Source organism: Notolepis coatsorum (genome assembly GCF_963971535.1).
Source record: "Notolepis coatsorum genome assembly, chromosome: 8".
Lineage (NCBI taxonomy): Eukaryota > Metazoa > Chordata > Actinopteri > Aulopiformes > Paralepididae > Notolepis > Notolepis coatsorum.
In genome coordinates this window covers 152363160-152375078 of record NC_140172.1, presented here as the reverse complement: position 1 = coordinate 152375078, position 11919 = coordinate 152363160, and positions in this window count along the sequence as shown.

The window sequence follows — 11919 nt, the reverse complement described above, 5'->3', positions numbered from 1 at the left end:
GAAGATGGGCCATTATAAACGTGTGTGTAAATCTTCCAAAAATGTACATGAGGTTGAAGAAGACTATTCCTGCTCCTGTGATGGGGAGGAGGAGCACATGTTCTTGGGCAGCATCACAACTGATGGGGAGCCATGGATGGTCGACATAGACATCAATGGCAGATGTGTGCCATTCAAAATAGACACTGGCGCTGATGTTACTGTGATGCCTCACTCTGTATTCAGAGAGATATACAAACACAAGGATCCACCTACCCTGCAGAAAGCAACAAAACCACTGATGGGACCTGGGAGGAGTCCACTAGATGTTGTGGGCGTCGCCAAGCTGTTGCTGAGGAGAGGAGAGAGGTGTAAGTCGCTCGACACCTACACTCAGCGTTGCTGGGGAGACCTGCTATCAGCAAGATGGAGCTTGTGGCACGTCTAGACAGTATAACGATGGAGACGCTCAAGACGACCTACCCAAAGATATGCAGTGGTCTCGGGGAGATGAAACAGCCGTATGCAATCAGGCTGAAACCGGGGGCTCAACCATTCTCACTGAAGACGCCCAGAAGGATCCCATTGCCACTGATGGACAAAGTCAAGCAAGAACTGTCCCGCATGGAAAGCCTCGGAGTGATCAGCCGGATCGAAGAGCCAACCGACTGGTGCGCTGGCATGGTAGTGGTCCCTAAGAAGAAGACAGAGGAGGTACGCATATGTGTCGATCTCACAAACCGCAATGAGTCAGTGTGCCGGGAGAAATACACCCTGCCAACAGTCGAGGAAACACTGGGAATGCTGGCCGGAGCCAGGATATTCAGCAAGTTAGACGCGAACATGGGATTTTGGCAAATACCCCTGACTGAGGAGTCGTCAAAGTATACAACTTTCATCACGCCGTTTGGTCGTTACCACTTCAATCGCCTACCTTTCGGCATCGCCTCCGCCCCAGAACACTTCCAAAACAGAATGGTGACTGAGGTCACAGAGGGGCTGGAGGGTGTCGTCTGCCACATGGATGATGTGCTGGTGTGGGGCCGATCACAGGAGGAGCATGACGCTCGTCTGCATGTCGTGCTGGGGAGGATCGAGAAAGCAGGAATCACCCTGAACACAGGCAAGTGTGACCTGTCAAAGGAAGAGGTGACCTTTCTAGGCCATGTGATCTCCAGCAGTGGCATTAACCCCGACCCGAGTAAGACGGATGCCGTGAGGAGGATGGAGGAGCCGACAAATGTCAGTGAGCTGAGAAGCTTTCTCGGCATGGTAAACCAGCTGGGGAAGTTTATCCCGCGGCTGGCGGAGAGAGACAAGGCCCTGCGAGACCTTCTGTCAAAGAAGAACTGCTGGCTGTGGGGCATCGAGCAGGCCAAAGCCTTTCAAGATTTAAAAGATGCACTAATATCTCCACCAGTGTTGGCCATGTACGATAACCACAGGGAGTGCAAGGTCTCGGCGGACGCGTCGTCGTACGGCTTGGGGAGTGTGCTTCTCCAAAAATGGGATGGAGTGTGGAGACCAGTAGCCTATGTGTCGCGGTCTCTCACACAGACTGAGCAGAGATACGCACAGGTTGAGAAGGAGGCCCTGGGCTTGACCTGGGCTTGTGAGAGGTTTAGAAATTTTCTCATCGGCAGACACTTCCAGCTGGAGACGGACCACAAGCCTCTCCTGAGTCTCCTGGGGTCTCAGGCGTTGGATGATCTCCCTCCACGGATTCTGCGCTTCCGGATGCGCCTGATGTGCTATTCCTATTCCATTGCCCATGTGCCAGGGAAGAGCCTGTGGACTGCTGATACGCTCTCACGTGCTCCTGTGAAGAGGAGAGAGACACCAGAGGAGGAGGAGTTATTTGAGAATACAAATATCTATGTGGACATGGTAATAGAGAACCTGCCAGCGAGCACTGCCTACCTGGACGAGCTGAGAGAGCAGTTGGAGGGGGACAGTGTGTGCGCACAGGTGAAGCAGCGGTGTGCAGAGGGATGGCCAGCACACAACAGTGAACCGGCTCTCAGGCTGTACTGGGCGGAACAGGCGTCACTCACAGTAGAGGATGGACTGTTGCTGAGGGGAAGCAGGCTTGTAATCCCTTCAACAATGAGAAACGACGTGCTTGCCAGGCTGCATGAAGGCCACCAGGGGGTGGTAAAGTGCAGGGAGCGAGCACGGCAGTCTGTATGGTGGCCCGGGCTCAGCCAGCAGCTGAATGAGCTGGTCCTCAACTGCCGAACATGCAGCAAAGAGAGAGAGAACCAAAGGGAGCCCCTGATGCCATCTCAATACCCGGGGCGACCGTGGCAGAAGTTGGGAGCAGACCTGTTCATGCTGGAGAGCAAGACTTACCTGCTGGTCGTGGATTATGCATCAAGGTACGTGGAGATCGCTCTGCTGACTCCCACAAAATCAACAGACGTCATCCACCACTTGAAGTCAATCTTCGCACGCCATGGTATCCCGGAGGAACTGGTGACGGATAACGGGCCGCAATTCTCCGGAATGGCCTTTGCAGCGTTTGCGACATCATATGGGTTTCGCCATGTCACAAGCAGCCCGAGATATCCCCAGAGTAATGGGGAGGCAGAACGTGCTGTCAAGACAATAAAAGGCCTCCTGAAGAAGGCAGCCGACCCATACCGTGCTCTGCTGGCATACAGAGCCACCCCGTTGCATAACGGATACAGTCCAGCCCAGCTCCTTATGGGGAGGAGACTCCGCACGACGGTGCCAACGCTTCCTGCTCTACTGGTCCCTACTCTTCCTGACAGTAAGGCAGTGGTTCAGAAGGAGGAGGAGAGGAGAATGAGAGATGCACAAAGCTACAACCGGCGTCATCGTACGCGAAGTCTCGACAGGCTCACTCCAGGAAAGGAGGTGTGGGTCACAGATCAAAGTGCAACTGGAGTTGTGGTCAGCAGTCACCCCACTCCACGTTCGTACATCATAGATGGACCCCATGGAACATTAAGGCGAAACCGTCGCCATCTCGTCCCCATGGAGCCCTCACCGGAGCAGAGTGCAGCAGAACCTACGGAGCAGGAGGTCCTGGAACCACCAGCTACTCCCAGAACCAGGTCTGGGAGATGTGTGGTGAAACCAACTAGGTTGGACTTGTAAGAGACAGTAGAGAGAGAGAGAGTAAAGAAAAGTGACATTCATGCGATAGAATGATAGAGGTTTATGTTAAGATAAGACATTGTTTCATGTTTATATATATTATTCGTTAGATATACATTTCGAAAGAAAGCAATTGCTATGTTTAATATAACCCATGGTTTATATGGTGTTAAAGAAATTGTTTAGATCAGTTCAGATGAACAGACCTTTTAGATATAGAGGCAGAATAATCCTCTAAGGTCTGGGGAATCAATGGCAGTCTACCCATTGATTCTAGAAAGGGAGATGTGGTGTTATGTTAATGTGTGTGCGCTATACGCGAAGTGCACAGGCCACCGTACTGGGGGTCAGGGGGAGTTCGAGAGGAACCTAGGATGCACACCCGTGTAACGTAGCGAGGCTCAGCTAATAAACATACTTACAACCAAAGCAGAGGACTCACGTATTTGTTACCGTGCAAAGTAACACGACACACACTACGCTTGCCATTTCCTGTCTCTGCCGGTCAGGTGTCCCCCAACCGACCCGTAGGAGTCGCTGTCCACAACTTCCAGATTACCACCCATCGACTTCCACCCGCTAACTCTGCCAATGAGTTAGTATGACGGCCGGCCCAAGCCGGAGGCAACGCCGACACCCGGATTCGAGACCGGAGTCTCTTGCATTGGTGACGAGCGCAATCTCCGCTGCGCCACCCAGCTGCCTGTATTGCTTATATCTATGTATTTCTACTATTACTCTGCCATACCTGTACCTGTACCTCCCCCATGCTGCTATGACGCCCGAATTCCCCCAAGATGGTCAATAAAGGAATATCTTACTTTAAAACTATGTTACTCCAGAGACAGTGAGTTGAGCTTTTAAACGTCTGGCTCAAACCCGTTAGAAATACTTGAACCGCTTGCCTCAACTGCTGGTGAGACTGAGACGTTAATAGTCTCTGAAGAAGCTCCGGCTTTTCCATCCCTGCATCTGATCAAAACACTCGACGACAGAACAGAACTTAGACTGAAGTGGACGTGCATTTTGTTTTACATTAACGCTAGACGGGAACTACGCGCTGACCCCAACGTGTGCGACATCAAGAGGAAGATCCCCCCTGGCTTTGGCTGCGTAGAACGGACACTATAACGTGGTGGAGGCCCTGCTGCAGAAAGGTACATGTGATGTTTTGTTCTTTTTCAGCTATTCTTTAAAACACCACTGCTAATACCCTTCTGTGTGTGTGTGTGTGTGTAAATAGCTGCTTTTTTATATAGCCCTTTTATCCAAAGCGCTTTACAATTTGTTACTCACATTTTACCCATTCACTCACACATTCACGGCGGAGGCAACCATGCAAGGTGCCAACCTGCTCATCGGGAGCAATTCGGGGTTAAGTGTCTTGCTCAAGGACACATCGACACGCTGCCCGGGAGGAGCGGGAATCGAACCGGGAACCTCTGGATTGCCGGACGACTGCTCTACCTCCCGAGCAACTGTGTGTGTGTGTGTGTGTGTGTGTGTGTGTGTGTGTGTGTGTGTGTGTGTGTGTGTGTGTGTGTGTGTGTGTGTGTGTGTGTGTGTGTGTGTGTGTGTGTGTGTGTGTGTGTGTGTGTGTGTGTGTGTGTGTGTGTGTGTGTGTGTGTGTGTGTGTGTGTGTGTGTGTGTGTGTGTGTGTGTGTGTGTGTGTGTGTGTGTGTGTGTGTGTGTGTGTGTGTGTGTGTGTGTGTGTGTGTGTGTGTGTGTGTGTGTGTGTGTGTGTGTGTGTGTGTGTGCGCGCGCGTGTGTGTGTGTGTGTGTGTGCGCGTGTGTGCGCGTGTGTGTGCGCCCATGTGGTCACTTGCACTATGTGGGGCGACAGTGGCTCAGAAGGTTTGATTGATTGATTGATTGAAAACTTTATTAACAGATTGCAGAATGGGTACAGTACAGTACAGCTCAATACATACAATTGTTAAGGGGATGCAGACCAGAGAAAGACTTTCGTCTTGTTTTACATCAGGGTCCCCCATTTTCAATTCATCGTAACATATATGACATACAGATAGACAGTACTGCTACATCTATACATTTATGACATACCAGATTTGCAAATACAGTACTGTTTGTGATACAAAGAGTCCAGAGAAAAAGTATATACATTTGACGTAGAAAATGTACATTGGAGGTGGTTGTTAGGTGGAGGGGGGTACTGTACATTGGAGGTAGTTGGGTGGGGGACACTGTACAACTGTACAAACAAAACTGTACATTGCAATATAAGACACAAGGGATGGATGGTAAAAAAAGACATGCTTGCTGAGTCGCAAGAACTCACACTTGATTTTTAACATGATATGCAGTTGTGACCAGACAACTGCTCCAAAAATTGTTGTTATCATCATTTGCCGCATTATTGTCGATAATGGGGAAATGCTCTTCAATCACGGATGATCATACCTTACCGGAAAACTCTCAGGCGGAGCGGCGTCATTTCCAGACAACTCACTCTCGATCATGGTGGGTTTATGCAGAGACGATGCATAATATCTCTTAGCGTGTAAGATAAATACTCTCAGGCAACATGCGTGTAGCGTCCGATATATGGATATGTCTACATTTATACAAATGTAACCGTGGAGGAATTATTTAAGAACAATGTAACGCTATTCAAGTGTACTTCCCAACACATCCGTGTCACGTGGCAGCCACCCTCCAATAGGATACGAGCTAAATATCTAAACTCAAAAACACCTAAAAGAGGAAGAGTTGCATATTATTTTCTACGAATCTGAATCATATAGACAAAGGAAACGAATAACCTCAACCGAACGCTCAGCGGGTGACATCAAGTTGACTTTACGATCCAATCTCTCCCTGTTTTTCTGTTATGTTCTCTCACGTTGCAGATACACAAGGAGCTCTGGCTCCACCAGCTGGACAATCAAGCGAACTGCACTTAGTGTAGGCGAGGTAAGTAACTCCACGACCAATGTCCTGTTAGTAATAAAACTGAGTTCTTTCGATTGATATGATGAGCCAGGAGACGAAGGTGAAGTCAATCGATGGTATTTATTGACACAGGAACACAGAGAACGAGGAACAGTCCTGGAGACCACAGTGGCTGTGACCTGTGAGGCTCCAGAATGATGACACAATCATGGCTTAAATACTATGTGGGTTCCAAATTTAGTGAGCCACTGGTTAAAAATGATGATCAGACAGGCTTGGTCGTATATGGTAGTAGTCTAAAGATGAATCTGGTTTTCTCCTCATAGTATAAACCTGGCCTGTGCCTGGCATTAGGTCACACAGGTCAATGTATTTCTATTCCTGGCTGGCGTCGTCACTCGACCCACTGGCCACATGCAGCGTGAGGGAGATGACCAGAGGAGCTTAGATAGAAGAGCTTAGAAGATATTAGATATTAATCTATCAGTCCTCAAACTGAAAACATGTCATTTCATTACAGTCCCCTCGTCGTGTTCATACTGGGAATGGGTGAAGATGCTGGAGGGCTAAAGCTGGTGAACTTGAGAACGGTTATGACTATTTCACTCTTAATAATAAACACTGCTAGGACTAGGACTTCTGAAGGGCCAGATTAACACTGAGAATCTACGTTTATTATTTTGTATAAACTTGTATATTGTTTATATATATAAGCTATATACCTTTAAGCTTCCGTTTGCATCATAGTATTATTCGCTCGCCTCATTGGGCACCGCCCTTGACATTAGAGGCGCCAGCAGACGCGCCCCTCAGACAAGTTCAAAGACGTGTCCGGGCAAGTTCAGACATGCCCTAAGCAGGCGCATTGATTCCGGACAAGTAATTCGGTGGCGCCTTAGAAATCACTCTGAGTATATATATTGTAGGTGGCGCAAGCAAGTTTCAAGTTCAAGTTTCTTTAATAGTTGTCATACAGAAGTACAGAATACTTTCATACAAAATGCTTCTTACTGTTACGCTCCAGAGACTGTGCTAGACAAGATAGTATCAAATAACATAGTATAGCATGTAATTTAGAAGTAGAAAATGAGGTCACAGTGTTCAGTATAGACATATGTACAATGTTCGATGCAGAATAGACGTAACTGAGTTACCATATAATATACAATACTATGCAGTGTACTAATGTACAGTACTATATAGTGCAAGCAGAAATGGGATGAGGTACAATTTAGGTACAATTTACAGTAAGGTGTACGAGTTGTAGTGCAATCCTTCATCAATAAATATAAAGTGTGGGGAGTGGGTGCTACGACTTACGCCGTCCTGGACGATGGGTCTGAAAAGACTCTCCTCCTCGCTTCCGCAGCAGCCCAGTTGGGCCTGCGGGGTGTCAAAGATACCATGACCATACGCACCATCAGAAGGGACCAGAAGACCATAAAGGGTGAAAGGGTCTCCTTCAAGATAGCAGCGGTGGACCAGCCCGAGAAGCAGTATAGTATAACTAACGTCTTCACCAGCCACGACATAGGCCTGTCTCAGTACACCTACCCCATCCCACAGCTGATGGCTAAGTATGTGCACCTACGTCAACTACCTATACCGCTTATCGACGGCGCCACACCGACCCTGCTCATCGGCTCGGACCACGCGGACCTCATTCTCCCAATTGAGGCGGCCCACGTCGGACCCAAAGGATGCCCAGTCGCGGTTCAGACCCGACTGGGATGGACGCTCCAGGGCCCCCTCTACGGACTTGACAGTCAACCCACGTCTACACGCTGCCTACACACAGAGGCGAGCGACACCGGCCTCTCCCCCGTACAGCAGAGGCTATTGACATTAAGCGAGAGGCCCGTGAGAGAACCGTGGGTACCAGAGGGAGTTCGGAACTCCACCCCCCTCAGCTGCGCTCCAGACGTAGCTGACCTCGGACCCAGCACCCCAAGCGACTCCTTGACGGGGCGGCCGGGACCGGCCCCTCCTCAGATGGGGTACAGAGCAAACAAGAGAAACAGAAGGAGGAGGAGGAGGCACAGCCAAGCACAGATCAAAGCAGTCTCAGGCCCGCTCCCTCCTAAGCCCCCCTTCATCCCGTCCAGTCGTCATGACCATAGACCAGTCACTACCCCGAGCTGCGTGGCCGGCCGGCCGCGTAAGCAAAGTGACCACTGGTGCCGACGGAAAGGTCAGAGTGGCAGAAGTGCTCGGCCAAGGGCGGACCTACAACCGACCCGTGGCAAGGCTGATAGAGTCGCCAAGGCTCCCCGACTCGCTTAATGACGACCATGACCCCTGACTTTGTGACCTGCCTACCCTCACAACGGACATTGAGTAGTGGACAGTGCGGTTAATCTGTCTCTGCTTAGCTAATTAGGTGGGACTAATTAGGGGGCGGCTGTTACAAAGGGTCAGATTAAACCGAATATATGTATTTATTGATTGATATATATTGCATAATATTTGTATATCGTTTGATATCCCTTGTGTATTCTTTGTACATATACACGGAATATCCCTTTAGCCTACTATAGCCCATAATATCTCGTTCTCCTATTGGGCAGCGCCCACCAGGCGCCAGTGACTTACCCCCTAGAGTCAAGTTGAAAGTTACCGACAAGACATGTCTGTACTAGCCCCGGCCCTGCCCAGGGATACGGCGACAGAAATGAGAGTGGCACTATTTGTTCCCCGTACATATAAATATGGCGCAGGCGAATACAGGACTTCCCCTTTTCAGTTCGAGTTGGAGTTCAGTCTTGTTCAGTTCAGTTACCAAGTAAAGCCTCACCCACTATGCAACGTGCGGCAGAGTAGGGCTCGTATTGCCCCAAATAGAGTCGTGTTTATCCTACTACGTTTGTTCAACGTATCGTTCGCTATTTACTAGTAAGCCTTCATTACGAGTCAAAGACCACGTGAAGTGAGTAATTGTGCGTCTACATAGAGCACTTATAGCCACGTGCAAATAGGATAGTATTAACGTCAAGTTCAACTGTAAATCCACCGTGACCACGGAGGATTTACACCGGTGATTGCAGAGCCCTTTCCGGCAGGATTATTATTATTCTTCATTGCTTTGACTGTGGCTGCTGGAGCAGAGAACCGTCTACCCCGCTGCTGTGTGGGATCTACCGTGAGGACATCACTCGAGCCCGTCTCAAGGAGAGACTCCACGGCTTACACCTGTGCTGCTGCACACTGGAATTACAGCGGCTGTCTTTCCCCGCTGAGCCAGGGAGTAAAGACCGCTCCCCCTCGCAGGGCTTGTTGAAGTCCCTGTGGAACCCATTGACTTTGCATAGAGCATTGCCTCCCCCTGCTGGCTTACAACCGGTAGTACCCCCCTTCCAGTATCTCCAGCTATCTCCCCAGAGTACCAGAGATATAATTCCTAACATTCATTATTGATTTGCCTATGCATAATTCCTTTGCCTTATAAGCGCAATTAAAGTAAAGTATATTATGTAATAATAACTTTGATGTAATAAATATTCTAAACGAGTACTTGTGTGGAAACCGTTTCATTGTGGAGGTGTTCTCATCTGATATACTTGTGTACGGTATGGCCAGAATAATGTACATAAGACGGTAGTGGTTTAATGATACCATACTTGATTAATACAGTCAGGGAATTGTACCCCTCAGTTACAGAGAGGCTGTTTTCCTGGCACCATCCCGCCAGGACCTTGACCTCTTCCAGGTAGGCCCTCTCGTCGTTGGCAGAGATCAGGCCCACCACCACTGTGTCGTCAGCAAATTTGATGATTGTATTGCTACTCCGCTGAGCCACACAGTCGTGTGTGTACAGGGAGTAGAGGAGGGGACTCAGAACACAGCCCTGGGGGGCCCCTATGTTGAGGGTGATGGATGAGGAGGTGCAGTTGCCTGCTCTCACCACCTGGGGTCTGCCCGTCAGGAAGTCCAAGACCCACTGGCAGAGGTCATAGTTCAAGCCCAGGTCCCTGAGCTTGGCTATGAGTATGGAGGGGACTATGGTATTGAATGCCTAGCTGTAGTCGATGAATAGCATTCTCACATAGTTCCCCTGCCTCTTGTCCAGGTGTGATGCTGCTGTGTGCAGCACATGGGCTATGGCGTCCTCCGTGGACCTGTTGGGGCGGTATGCAAATTGCAGGGGGTCCATGTTGATAGGGAGGGAGGAGCAGATGTAGCCCTTTACTAGCTTCTCAAAGCACTTCATGGCTATGGAGGTGAGAGCTACAGGGCGGTAGTCGTTGAGGCAAGCAGGCTTGGATTTTTTGGGTACAGGGATAATAGTGGACTTCTTCAGGCAGGTGGGGATGACAGCCTGTTCTAAGGACAGGTTAAATATGTCCGTGAATACCGGGGCCAGTTGGTCGGCACAGACTTTTAGGACGCGGCCAGGGATGCCGTCCGGACCTGCTGCCTTCCTGATATTCACTTTTTTAAAGGTCCGCCTCACCTCATGCTCTGTTACCCTGAACACTGAGTCTCCATCAGCAGCAGACCCCCCCCCCCCCCCATTGCCGTGGCTTGTGGGCTGGTGTTGTTATTACCAGCATCAAACCTCGCATAGAAGGTATTGAGGTCATTTGCTAAGGAGATGTCACTGTTCAGTTTGAGGGAGGCTCCTTTGTAGTCTGTCATCGTTTTGAGCCCCTGCCACATAGCTCTAGAGTCAGCCTGTTCAAACTGGAGTTCAATTTTATCCTTGTAGCGCCGTTTGGCCTCTGTCACTGTCCTCCTTACGTTGTATCGCGCCACCTTGTGGTCATTCATGTTGCCTGCCACTAGGCCGTCGTTGTATGCTTTGGTGCGCGCTCTCAGAGTTTCACGGACGGATTTGTCTACCCAGGGTTTTTGATTTGGGTAAACTCTCATTGTGGTAGTGGGGATTGTTTCTTCCACCAAAGTACGAACATAGTCCAGCACTGTCTCCGTGTAGACATGAATGTTATCTGTGTCGCGGAACACGCTCCAGTCTGTGCAGTCAAACGCAGCCTGGAGCGTCTCCTCTGACGTCAAATCCCATTTCTGCACCTCTCGCGAGACTACAGGAGTGCTTTTGATTCTCTGTTTGTACTTTGGTGAAAGGAAAATGGACGCGTGATCTGACTTACCAAAGCCACTAGCAGAATGAGCCTTGTAGCCACCCTTGAATTGCGTGTAACAGTGGTCTAGGATGTTACCGCCTCTGGTGTTACAAGTCACATGCTGATAGAAGTCAGGTAAGACCTTTCTCAGATTGGCGCTATTGAAATCACCCACCACTATAATGGCGGCGTTAACGTTCGCCGTTTGGATTCTATTTACCTCGTCGTGGAGTCTGGAGAGCGCGACATTATTGCTGGCTTGCGGTGGAATATACACTCCGACCAGGACGATCGCCGTTAACTCCCTCGGGAGGAAGAAAGGACGACACTTGATGGTTATATATTCCAGGTCTGGGCAGCAGTGGTTCGATAATTCCTTCACGTTAGCTGGATCACTCCAATTGTTGTTAAACATGAAGGCAATACCTCCTCCATGTTGTTTGCCGGACAATGCTGATCTGTCCTTGCGATGGATGAAGAAGTGATCGGCCGGTTGTATGGCGTGGTCTGGGACGTCCGGCGTCAACCACGTCTCGGTGAAGCAGAGAACGTTACAGTCTCTAACGTCTCTTTGGTATTGAATCCTTGCTCGGATATCGTCCAGTTTATTGTCAATTGATTGTACATTGGCTAGCAATATACTGGGTAGTGGCGTTCGGTGTCGTCTGGATCTCAGCCTGTTACGGATCCCAGCTCTCTTCCCTCGCCGCCTGGATCCTTTGTTCCTGGGGTCAGGATCTGGTCCCATTGTTCTGAGAATTTCCACAGGCCATTGCTGCGGTTCGGAAAGCTGATCCAGTGAGTAATCCAATCGGTAAGTTTC